Source organism: Bos grunniens, chromosome 28 (genome assembly GCF_055505025.1).
Source record: "Bos grunniens cultivar Pamir isolate PY7600 chromosome 28, Bosgru_T2T1.0, whole genome shotgun sequence".
In the NCBI taxonomy this organism is placed as follows: Eukaryota; Metazoa; Chordata; class Mammalia; order Artiodactyla; family Bovidae; genus Bos; species Bos grunniens.
Window position 1 is genome coordinate 8,036,983 of NC_141192.1, and position 12,934 is coordinate 8,049,916.

General features: G+C 33.3%; 1 long non-coding RNA gene across 18 annotated transcripts in view; it reads left to right on the top strand.

The window, feature by feature from the left end:
* LOC147342807 (uncharacterized) overlaps window positions 1–12,934 on the top strand; it is a 545,729-nt gene that overhangs the window by 518,984 nt on the left and 13,811 nt on the right. For all 18 annotated transcript variants that reach the window (XR_015157194.1, XR_015157195.1, XR_015157181.1 and 15 more), the window contains one exon: window positions 10,975–11,050. This is a non-coding gene — a long non-coding RNA (uncharacterized LOC147342807). The remainder of the gene's footprint in view (window positions 1–10,974; window positions 11,051–12,934) is intronic.

The window sequence follows — 12,934 nt, forward strand, 5'->3', positions numbered from 1 at the left end:
TCTGAAAGTACAGTATTTAATAATTCAACATTGTCCATTTACTATTATAATTTAATTAAGCATTCTCCATAGCTGCATTTTGGGCTATCTTTCAATTGCTTTTATTTTTGTTATAGTCATGTATGTATGCATATCTGTAGGAAAATATAGGAAGAAACACTGGGTATATAAATTTATTATTTGTTATAAAATTATAATTCACTTTCATCCAATAACCTAATTCACTGTAATACTGGGAAAAATATCTGAGAGTATTTCAACTTTATAGGATTTAATAGAATTTCATCATTATATATATCATGATTTGTTTGACCATTTGACTTTATTATTTCCTATTTTAAATAAAGGCTCTAGTAAACATTCTTATATATGAACCCTCAAATAATTATCTGTATATAACTTCTATTATGAAATATTTCAGCCATAAAAGCTGTCACAAACACACTGCAATTCTTTCTGTGTGTGTATGTGGTTGGGTGGATGGTTATGCAGATATTCATGTTCTGTCCATTAGCTCTTATTTCCATTTTATTTTGTCCTCACTGAAGCATCACGCTTTGTCATTTTATTCACTGCTACATTCTAGAACACTACCTAGTAAAAGGTAGACATGCAGTTAAGATTTGTTGAAATAATCAGTTAATATTTGGGTGTTTTCTTATTTTAAGAGCTCTTTATTTAAACTTTCATAACATATATCACAAATACTATCCTAATTTCATCATATACTTTATATTTTTATAAATATCCATTTAAAATTGTATTCTGTATATATAATCCAATTTGGCATTTCCTCTTTGCTTTCATTCCTGGAAAATTCTTGGTCCACTACATTTCTTGTAGGTCTTTCATGGTTTTATCTATTACATGTAACTCTTTATTTCATCAGTATGTTATTATAGTATGTTTATGAGGTAAGAACCTATATTTCCCTTTTTTAAATTAGCCGATTTTCTAGCCACATTTCTTGAACAAAGTGAATTTATAATGTAAAATGTCCTTCATTTCTATTCTTTTTTTTTTTTTTTAATTTAGAAGTTCGTTTCTGGTCTGTTGATAATGTTTCTCTTCTCTCTATACCTGCATAAACACAATAGGTTTAATAATTGTACCATTATAACATATTTGATTTTATAATAAACTGGCCCTATTCTTTCCATATAGTTTATTCTTCCAAACTGCTTTGGGCTATTGTCATTCATGTATTCTTCAAAATATTCCTGGTATGTTTTTTATGTGATTGCATTATATTTATAAATGAAACTAGGAATTCTTGAGAAGTTTAAACTATGGAGTTTTCCCATGAAGAGAAAAATTATATTCCCATTTTATTTAAATATTAATTAATGCTATTTTATTCGGTAGTTCCCTTAGATTTATTTCAAGGTAATGTATATTTACATTAATATTGCACATTGGATCTTTAGCTTATTTTTCCTATCCATATATTCTGTTTATAGGCTTGTAACTGAAATTGCTTATAGTATCATTCTGTTGATTCTTGAATTTTTTTCTGATTCTTGTGATGTTCCTTTGCCATATTTATATCTATTTTCTTTTTTTATTCTTATTGCTAGATAATGTTTATATATGTCAGCTCAGTTAATAGTAATAATAGTGAGAGTGACCTTGTTTTTCAAGGAAGATGAGTCTAATGTTTAATTGCTGTGTCTAATATTGACCACTGATTTTTTCATTGTTAAGGAAGTTTTTCCCCTTAATTAAAAAAAATATTTTTTTAGGAATATAAATTGAGTCATATCTGATTTCTTTTCTATGATTTTTTTCATCATGATTACTAAATATGATAATATTAAAATAAATTTAAATTGCTGAAATAAACCTTATGACATTATGGTAATTTTTATTATATGAGTATAATCCATTTGCAAGCATTTTATTTGGATTTTTTTGCATATTTATTTATAAGTGACATTGAAAATAGCAGTTTGCCAAAGACAGTTCTGCCAAACATTAATGAGAGGTCAAAGGTACTTAGGAAGAGGAAAAGATTGTGTGATTCAAACATTTATGGAAAATGTTTTATTTTAAAATGTACATTATATTATTTTCTAATCTTCTCAGTTGAATTCTTAATTTAAAATACATATTTCTTGTTTAGTGTTGAACTCATCTAAGATTCTGCAGATACCACTGAGTCCAACTTTGGCTGGTTTTAAATACTTTTTATGTCTTGCTTTCTATATTCTAAATTTTCTTTCACTGAAACTTTTATTTCCTCTTTGACACTTGTTATTTAGAAGAGTAGAATTATTTTTGTTTACTTTTTTTTTTCACATTTAAAAATGTTACTTTCCAACTGTTTATTTGTTCCAAAGCTTTAACAAAAGTATCTTAGAAAGAGTAGGAAAGTAGCTTTTTGTGTTTTTTTATTCCAATACAGTTTTTACATTGGTATTTTCCTATTTAACAATTCTTAGTTTTCAGTTCTGTACTATTTCTTTAAACATCTTTTTTTCCCTTAACTTTCTTTATAATGTGTTTTCCCTTTTATTGATTCTCTGCCATAACCCTTAGTCTTTTATCTCATTTCTAACTGTAAATTTTCTTATCATTTGGATAATTTCTAAGGTGTAACAGTAGAACAAATCTTATTTTGAAGACAGTCATGACCTCCGCCTATTAAAAGCTGTATGTTTGGCCTTTGTTTTTCTCTACAAATTGCTTCACAATGCTCCTGTTGAGATATTTGTGAATTCTCTGCCTTGACCACACAGAGGTTCCTCTCAGGCTTGTCTCTGCCCTATAATGGTTGGTGTATGAGACAGACTGAATGAATGCTTGTTTTTTATATTAATCACATACAATCCACCTTAAGCCCTTTCTGGCTTCAGCAGCCACTGGATCTGGATTTAGCAGAGGAAGGTGGAGACACCCAAAGTGGGACTTTCCTTATCTTGGTGTCACGTTGTATCCTGAATTGCATAAAGTATCTGGTAGGCAAACATAAACACATTTATAATTTCCATGGTGTGGTCTCTTGAAGTGGATGGACAGGCCAGTGCTGTCACACACTGACACACTAACTCTTGCTTTGTTGAAGCAGATGACCTGAGAATCACCATTTTGTACACATTCTTCACTTGATGAATAGAGTGGGTATGGCCAGGGCAATGTGTATGGTCCTTCTGGCCTCTTTCCTGGCACTAATAGGAGTGTTTGGGATGAGATATATTTAGGATGAGAAATAGCAATTTTGCTAAATATCTGATCACTGCACTTCATATATGAGAATTTCAAACAATGCACAGAATTGGGTGCAGCTCCCATTCATTAGTTCTACGCTTTGTCCTCATTTTTAGCACTAGTGATAGCCCATCTGGGTTGGTGAATGAGAGTCAGGATCATCCTCACTTAGGCTTGGAGAGTCTACCCTATCCTGGACACTTGGACTATGATTATCAGAAACTCTTCAAGGAATATTATGATAGAAGTTTAGGAAATAAAAGGTAACTCTTTAAGAACCCTGGTTTGAAATCCAGCCCTGTAGAATTTGTTATCTGGGAACCCTTGGGTAAGTTTCTTAACATCTCTGTGCCTTTGTTTCCTCATCTTTAAAATGGGGATCATACTCATACATACTCATATCTACTTCACAGGGTTATTATGAAGACTAAATAACTTAACATATGTAAGAAACCTAGTGCCTGGTATATTCTCAATTCTTTATAATGGTGTGCTTTTATTTTATGTCACTCCTCCCAGGTCCCAAAGCTGATGGCAGTTTTTAAGTCATCTCCATTAACACTCACTTTTTTTGAGTGTGGATTGGGAGATATGAATATAGTCACATATATAGAGTTTTCTCTAGGGCTTATGTCTTTTTATCCAGCTGTTTATATTAGCAAAATATTATGATTTTTATAGTTAAAATCCACCAAGGAGGCTGCTACAAAAAATAGAACTAATTCTGTGAGAGAACTCAGTATCTCTATCTATACATAGAAATATGCTAATACCAAAAAGTTGTTAATGCATATATGAGTATGTATAATATTGAAACACTGGCAAAAGTCAAAGGTAGGTAAACATTTGAAACTCAATTAAATAATATATATATGATAAATATTTAAAAATCTTTTTGAAAATATGAACATGTTTCATCCATAGAATGGCTTGTATAACCATTAAAAATGTCATGTGTAAAGATACTTTACAAACTGAGGAAGTTATTAGAGACCATATGTGAAATCAATAAATCAGGACAAAATACTTTAAATATTAGATGCCTTCAGCTTTTAAAATCACATATGGAATGTATATATTCGATTAAAAATACTGGAAGGAAATATAATCAAATATTAATAGTGGCTACCTCCTGTGGTGTTTCTTTCTTCTTATATATTTTATGTGTGAGCATGTAACAATTTTTCTAATCAAAAGTTAAAATTCAACTTCATTAAAATTCATTTCTTATCAGATCTAAACCAATTACAATTATATTGATAGGTCAAATAAGAAAATAAAAATTCAAGCGATGTTAAAACTGTATGTATTGGGTTGGCCAAAAAGTTCATTGGGGTTTTCTGTTTGTTCCATCTTACATTTTGGCCAACCCAATAATAACCACTTCCAGGAATCAACTGAGTAATGTCTAAAATAAATTTTCAAAGTGGCCATACTAAAAGGTAGAACCATGGTGATAGTATAAACATCAGTGGTTGCTTAGGAGTGGGATACGAGGGAGGAATGAATAGGTATAGAACAGAGGATTTTCAGTGAAATCCTCTGTTTAATAAACATGATGATAGTGAATGTGTGTGTCTGACTTTTCGCCATCCTTTGGACTGTAGCCCACTGGGATCTTCAGTCCATGGGATTTTTCAGGCAAGAATACTGGAGTAGGTTGTCATTTTCTTCTCTAGGTGATCTTCCTGACCTAGGGACCAAACCCTTGTCTCCTGTGTCTCCTGCATTTCAGGCAGATTCTTTACCCACTGAGCCAGATAGTGAATATATGTCATTATATGTTTGTTGAAGCCCATAGAATGTACAATACCAAGAGTGAACCATGATATAAACCATGAAGACTGTGTGACTGTGATGTGTGCATGTAGGTTCTTCTGTTGTAAGCAATGTACTGCTCTGGTGGTTGATGAGGGGAAAGGCTTTGAATTTGCGGGGACAGGAGGTATATGGGAAATCTCTGTACCTTCATCTCAGTTTTACTATGAACCAAAAGCTGCTCTGAAAAAATAAATGGAAAAAAACAGCAAAAGAAAAAGTCATGCTTATTGACCTAGCCATACAATTTCTTACAATGTGTAACCAAAAAAATTATTCTTAACCAGTCAAGTTCACAAATATCCTTACTAGTCTTAAAATTTTTAGTTATAGACTGCCTTCCCCTACGAAAAAATGCACATACTAACCTATGGATAAGCATTACTTACAATTATGAGTATATATAGATCTATGGTACTTGTTATGGACCTACAGTTTACTTCCAAAAGAAAGGAAGTATAATATATATTTTAATATTAATTGTAGAATTACTTATGGTAGTGAATGAATGGAGCAATTTAAATATCAAATAGTATAACAGAATATCTAAATAAGTCCTAATAGAACAAATTAAAATTCCTGTAGGCTTTAAATGTTTACAATGAATTACCATGGTTCAGTATGATATTACTATTTTTAAGTTATAATAAACCATAGTAGGAAAATAAATCTGTGAAATATGCATATATATATATATATATATAGAAAATGAGAAGAAAATATGTAAAGACACTACTAATTTTGGTCTTAGCATAGTTGAATCCATGCCATATTATTTCCTTATTTTTCACAAATTCAGTAACATTATTTTTTAAAGTAAGAAAAGCAAAGAGAAATTTATTAGTTAAATCTTTCTGTTGTATAAAAGTTTGTGGGATCATGTGTCTGGCTCTTCTATTTAACTGGTGAAAAGACACCCAGTGATGCTTATTCAGTTTTTGTTGTTTTTTTTTTTTAAGCTGGAATGCATGGACACTGCAGGACAAATTACTTTTTTAAAAATAAAAATAATTTGCCATTTCTCATACTCTGTGCTATACAGTACTTTTCAGCTTTATTTGGATCCAAGGAAGACCACAACTCTTTACATCTGCATCAGACATTTTAATTTTCAAAATGTCTGCATCTGCCTCTGTATCTGATTCAGTGGCTTCTTCTGTGTTTACCTTAAAAAGTGGGAGCATGCAGTGAAAGGTGACAATGGGTGTTCATGGAAAATAAGGCGAGGTTAATAGATAACAACTCCTTTTTATAATTCTGCCCATTTAATTTCCATCTGATCTGTGGCAAATTTTCATAAGCTTTGTGTTAAGTTAGAAGAAATAGCAAAGTGGACATTTCAGTATTTTTAAATGTTCACATTTAAGTATCAGATCAGATCAGATCAGTCGCTCAGTCGTGTCCGACTCTTTGCGACCCCATGAATTGCAGCACGCCAGGCCTCCCTGTCCATCACCAACTCCCAGAGTTCATTCAGACTCATGTCCATCGAGTCAGTGATGCCATCCAGCCATCTCATCCTCTGTCGTCCCCTTCTCCTCCTGCCCCTAATCCCTCCCAACATCAGAGTCCTTTCCAATGAGTCAACTCTTTGCATGAGGTGGCCAAAGTACTGGACTTTCAGCTTATATGCGCATTTAAATATACTAAAAGTGAAAGTGTTAGTCACTTAGTTGTGTCCAACTCTTTGCGACCCCATAGATTGTAGCCCCCCATTGACAGTAGCCCAGCAGGCTCCTCTGTCCATGGGATTCTCCAGGCAAGAATACTGGAGTGGGTTGCCATTTCGTTCTCCAGGGGATCTTCTCAACCCAGGGATTGAACCCCAGTCTCCCACATTGCAGGCAGATTCTTTACCATCTGAGCCACAAGGGAATATACTAAATGGGTATAATTAATGCCCAAGAAAAGTTCTAAAACATTAAATATTATTACACAAAGAAGAGTATATTTATGGAGAATTATGAAAAAACCTTTTGATGCAAACTATTTAACCAATATTCCTCTGCATTATTTTAACCTTAGATTTTATTTTTACTCAGTATTTTATTTGAAACCTTTACAAATATTGTTACTGGTTTCTATCTTGGTCAGTTGTTTAAAGCATGATTATTTGGTTTCACTTATTGTTCTCTTCTTTTATGGAATGGCTGATTTTGTCTTTCTCCCTTAAAAAAATGGAAAATACTGCTGTAAAAACAAGTAGGTTGAAAATTTTGTTAACAATATTAGGAAAATTAAAGGACCCTGGGTATGTCTGTATATGAAAAGATATTTGTTAAAGTCATGAACCTTATTATCACATTTAAAATGTTCCTAGTTTATTCCCCCTAGTAACACAACTCAAAAGAACAAAGCTGTATTTTTTCTACAAAATCACAACAGTCTCATTTAGCTGAAAAATTCCCTGTTTAATAAAAGAGAAGTGAGATAAGAGGAACATGCAGTAAGAATCTAACCTAAGGGAATCTAAGTGTCCAGCGTCATCAAAGGCTGTTGAAAAGGGACAACAGGGAAATGGTAGTCAAAGATTTCCTGCACAGATGAAAACTTATGTGAAGTCAAAGATTATTATTAAATTGACTACTAAATTCATGTCTTCATTTTTAATAAGCAGTATGATTTATCTCCCTGGAAACAAAGTGCATGTAAAATGGAACTTTACTAGGATGTCAAGGGACATACAGCTTGTATTATTTCCCATGGCCTTCATATCCCACACAGTGGTGGGCATAATTTGGAAATGTTTTCTTGGAAAAAGTCAAAGGAGACACATACATATGTGCTCCTTGAAACAAAATTATTAGCACAGGCACAAAAAAGATCAGTTTTGGTAAATTTATTTTAAACAACTAAAAATATTCTGCTAAACATTTTGCATGTATTCTCTGTGTGACTTTCATTCTTTAAAATATGATTGGTCAAATATTAAGAAGGGAATTCATTTTTAATTTAGATTTAATGTATTCAGCCATATCCTTGAAAAACAAAGAGCCAAGTAATTTCCTTTTAATTACCTTTAAAATATATACATTGGCTACTGGAAAATGTATAGTGATTATAAGGTAAGTTTTCCATGCTCTTATTTCTTTCAGCTTGAACAAATGTGTCTATTCTCTAGACTTTTATTGGTAAAGACAAAATTCAAAAGCAGATTGTATAGAACAAAACTTAAAAGTTAATCACTGTTTTCTTGCTGTAAGTATTTCCTTGAAAAGACATCTGAGTTCAAGGTCTTCCCTGTCACAGGAGTTTGTAGTTTCACATACTTGGGTGACTTATGAATGAAAAAATCTAAGGAAAGGGGTACAAAATTGAGTTTTAACACACTATGTGTACTGTGCTGTGTATGTGTGATGATTTAAGCCCTTACATTTATTTCAGAAAGAAAATTATCAATGTAAAATGTTCCAAGGCTATGTGAGGAGTTTAGCAGAACTCTAAATACATTAAAAAACAAGTTAAAAAATGCTGGACTTTCCCCCTTCTTTTTCAATTTTGTAAACAACTACATTGAATCCATATAACTTTAAAAACCAACAGAGTTTAAAGAGATATATATTTTTTTGTTTCAAGTTTTCAAAATTCTGTATTGTTTTATAAAATACTTAGGAATTCAGATGTTGAGATCTCAATGAAAAGATACAATTATAGATGGAAAAATTGATGCTACTCAGGTTGGAAGAGGAAATAGAGACTGATTTTTCACGAACAGTGACTACAACAAACATTATGTGTGTAAACTCTGCATTTTTATGTTCTATTGTGTCCCCCAAAGACAGGATTATTTCCAACTATAATGTGAACATAAATTCTCTGAAATTCTCAAGAGAATTTATTCACTATTAATTGGAGAGTTTATGTTAAGAAGTTTGAGATGCAAATAATTAAAAATATCAGCAAATACCTTGTGTATCCAATGAGTGTGTGTTATGGCTTCTGTGAGAGGAGAACAGCTTCAAGGTCTCATGCTTTCTCTGTAGAACCCTTTGCTCTGGCTTCAATAAAGGTTCACAGCTTACAGTTTCTTTTAAAAAAAAATCTTCAGCAAATTCAGACTTAAAATCTGGGGCAAATTTGATGTTCAGGCTTTGAAAGTCATGACTGAGCAACTTTCACTTGGCCATCCCTTCTTTATTACTTGGCATACACAAATTTACTTTAAAAACAACCACAAGAGATTCTATTTCTCTATGGAAATTAAATGGAACATTGTAAATGTCTTATTTACAAGTCAATATACGATTCCAATAATTTTGGAGTCTTAGAGCCATGATCTCTCCAAAGAGTGGTGCTGTGAAAGTCGCTCAGGCGTGTCCAACTCCTTGTGACCCTATGGACTGTACAGTCCACAGAGTTCTCCAGGCCAGAATACTGGAGTGGGTAGCTGTTCCCTTTTCCAGGGGATCTTCCCAATCCAGATGGCTAAAATGATAAGGGTTGTGTTGCTGCTGCTGCTGCTGCTAAATCACTTCAGTCGTGTCAGACTCTGTGTGACCCCATAGACGGCAGCCCGCCAGGCTCCGCCATCCCTGGGATTTTCCAGGCAAGAACACTGGAGTCGGTTGCCATTTCCTTCTCCAATGCGGGAAAGTGAAGGGTGAAAGTGAAGTCGCTCAGTAGTGTCCGACTCTTAGCGACACCATGGACTGCAGCCTACCAGGCTTACTAGAAGACAAATAACATAATGTCTGAGTTGGAATGACTGCCTAACATTCCAACCAGTTGGAAATTAAAGATGAGCTAGATCATCCTTCTCATTTGAAGATGGGATCATGGAGCTACTATTATGTATACATAAAGTAGAAGCTTTTGCAATGTCATCTTCCAACATAAAGATTTTCTAATTCATTTTCAACAGTAAGAATTATTTGTTATCACACCATTAATTCTTTCATAGGCAACAATACACGTGCAGTCAATACAGGTTTTTATGACCAAGTTATTAAAGTACTAGCAGCCAAGTATGTCTCGGTCTGGTCATCTCTACTAGTGTCTTCACTGGGTAATCAGCATTAACACGTAGCTTCCCCACAATCACTCTGCCCTCACCACAACTCTTCACTAGATACAGTGGGTACTACACATCAGAGATGCCTGTTTAGGCACCTTTGACAGAACTAAATAGTTAAAATTATAAAAAATATATTTGAGCTTATACATTATAGGGATAATAATCATATATACCCATAGTTTATTCTTCATTTCTAAGAGATAATCTAGCAGACATTTTCCTCCACGGTCTTCTGAATTTTTTCCAACTCAAGGAAATTTCTGCTTACCTAAGAGGAAGAACTAGAAAATGCCTGTGTTACCTAAACATTGCCAAGTTGGCTGATTTCTAAAGGTTTTTATTTCATTGGCATTCCATGAGGCAATCACTTTAATGTTTGTCAATGAAACAAAAATAATAAAGCTACCAAAATAATCAAACACCTAAATGTAATACATGTGTATTTTATACATACATATATGCTTATCCATGTATGTGTGTAGTCACAGTAGGGAACAGATTATTATGAGAGAACAATGTTGATCTTAAGGAGTGAATTTCTTCTTTTACCCTCGCTATTTCTTTAAAAGGGAAAGAAAGAATAAAAGAGAAAGAGATAAAGCTTATTTAAAGGCCTCATTTCCCATGACATTGGGATGCATTTAAAATCGAGAACAGCCCAGAAACGTTGTGCTGGTCTTTCTTGGATGAAGACTGAATTTGTGTAGACCAAAATACAGACATAGTCTAGACATGCCATCATTTAATAACACTGTACTGAATCTATACAATTGAACAATAATTTAAAAAGTACTCTTTATATATAAAATGTTTCCTGGATACCAAAAGCTAAAATAAAAACCCCACCCCTCCTGCTGTGTTCCTAGGTATATTATGTACTCAGTTGGGAAATGTTTCATAGCACTTGTCTAAGGGAAATATTTTCTGGTTTACAGGGTTGGAATTAGAGGAATCACCATTTCCGCCCCCTCACTCAGGGAGTCATGGTTTCCTGTAGCACCATACTGCAAGGTAAGTGTGAGTGACTGCTGCATACATCAAGTGTATTCTGGAGGACAGCTAGTTGCTGATAGCCTTAGAAGCCCCACTCAAGTCGTACCTGTCAGTTAGTCCAGAAGCCAGTGCTCATTCTCTGGAAATCTGCCTGGCCCTTCTGTTCTCTGTTTGGTAGGTCTGTTATGTTATGATCAAACAAGTTAATTGTGGAGTCCTGAAAAACTGCACCATTTCTCCTCTAGAGGACTTGGCTATTGATACTTGGAGATAATGTAAATCATTGGGGATTTTATCCATCTACAAATATTTAGTCCTTCACCCATAGCAAGGTAGATATTGGACAAGAGTGTAAACCATAGAACACTTAATGTGCACAACAAAACTAGAGAAAATTTAGATGCCAATTCTCCAACATAATTTCCATTATTTCTCATTAGCAAAAATTGTTCATATATTTTAAACAACAGCATTGTATAGAAGTCACTGGCAAATCAGAATAACATACACTTTATATAAAATAAGACAGGAAATGATTCAGAGTGAAAAAGTAATGAGTAACATTCATTCTCCAATAAATGATGAATTGCAACTTACTCAATTACCAAATCTCCAAATATCTACCCTCATAACAAATACAGGGAAAATGAAGCAAAGTCAAAAGTGTCTTGCAGAAATAGACACTTCTGTGTAGGCATGTGAGCTTGAAAGACAGGGTACCGACGTCTCCAGATGTTGGCCACATTAGATCAGCTTTGAGAATCTTGATGCTTATCAGCACTTGTCTGCTGGTGCCCAAAGAGGTGCTTTTTGAGTCTGAAAGCTTTTCATTGGAGAATTTCATATTCCAAAAGGAGATAATGGTCACCTTCAGTGGTCATTTAATAATTGCTCTTACTGGAGGGTTTCTGTCTCCACTCTCAATTTCGATATAACTGTATCTCTAAACTTTACATCGGGCTGCTGGTGGACATGCCTGATGTTCATACCCTTTAGAACGCACAAGGCTATTTATAATCACAGAATACATGGTTCTACTTTAACTAAATAAGGGTTGGATCAGGACTTAAGTTTGATTGACAACCTTTGATCTTCTTAGAGTAAATGATATATTAACTTCATACAGAACATACAACCTCCTAATTAGGTAGATTCTGTATGAATTCATTTAGATATGCAACAGGTAACATTTTAGTGAAAAACCCAAGACAAGCTTGACTTCAACAGACTTGAGAAGACTTCCAATGAGTTTGATAATTGTGAAAAATTTAAATATAATAACACATTGGGTATGCAAATTATGGGGTTTTAATATACCTGTTAATTAAGACCATCTTTCTCAAAATTTCCCCAAAGATGATGCTTCTAAATGAGAAGTTAGATAATTGAGATATTAAAAATGTATAATAATCTTTTGAGTCTAACAGTATTACCTCTATTTTCAAAGTAAACAGTGACTACCACAAAGCATTTTGTTAAATATAAAATGTGTTTCTACCAAAATGTTTTCAACATTTGAGACTTGAGTTTCCAGTAAACAGTGTTAAGAACACAATGTTCTTTATTTTCCCTGTATGACATTATGTCTATTATCAAAGAATATTCTCAAAGAGCAATTTGCAGAGAAACAGCTTAATCTTAAATAAGAATTGTATATCTTCAATATTTGATTCAGAAAGAGTTACATTCCTTTTCAAGGGAATGTGCATCTTCCACAGAGAAATTTTAATCAAAGTTTTCCCAAACTTCAGTAAAAGAAATCTTTTATGTACTTTCAAATACTGTGCCTTTTTATTTAAAACAGTGTAAACATAACAACTCAACACCACCGATAATTGGAAAAAGACTGGTTATGTGAACACTAATTTCCTTGATTGCCCCATGAAAAGAAGGGTAAATAAA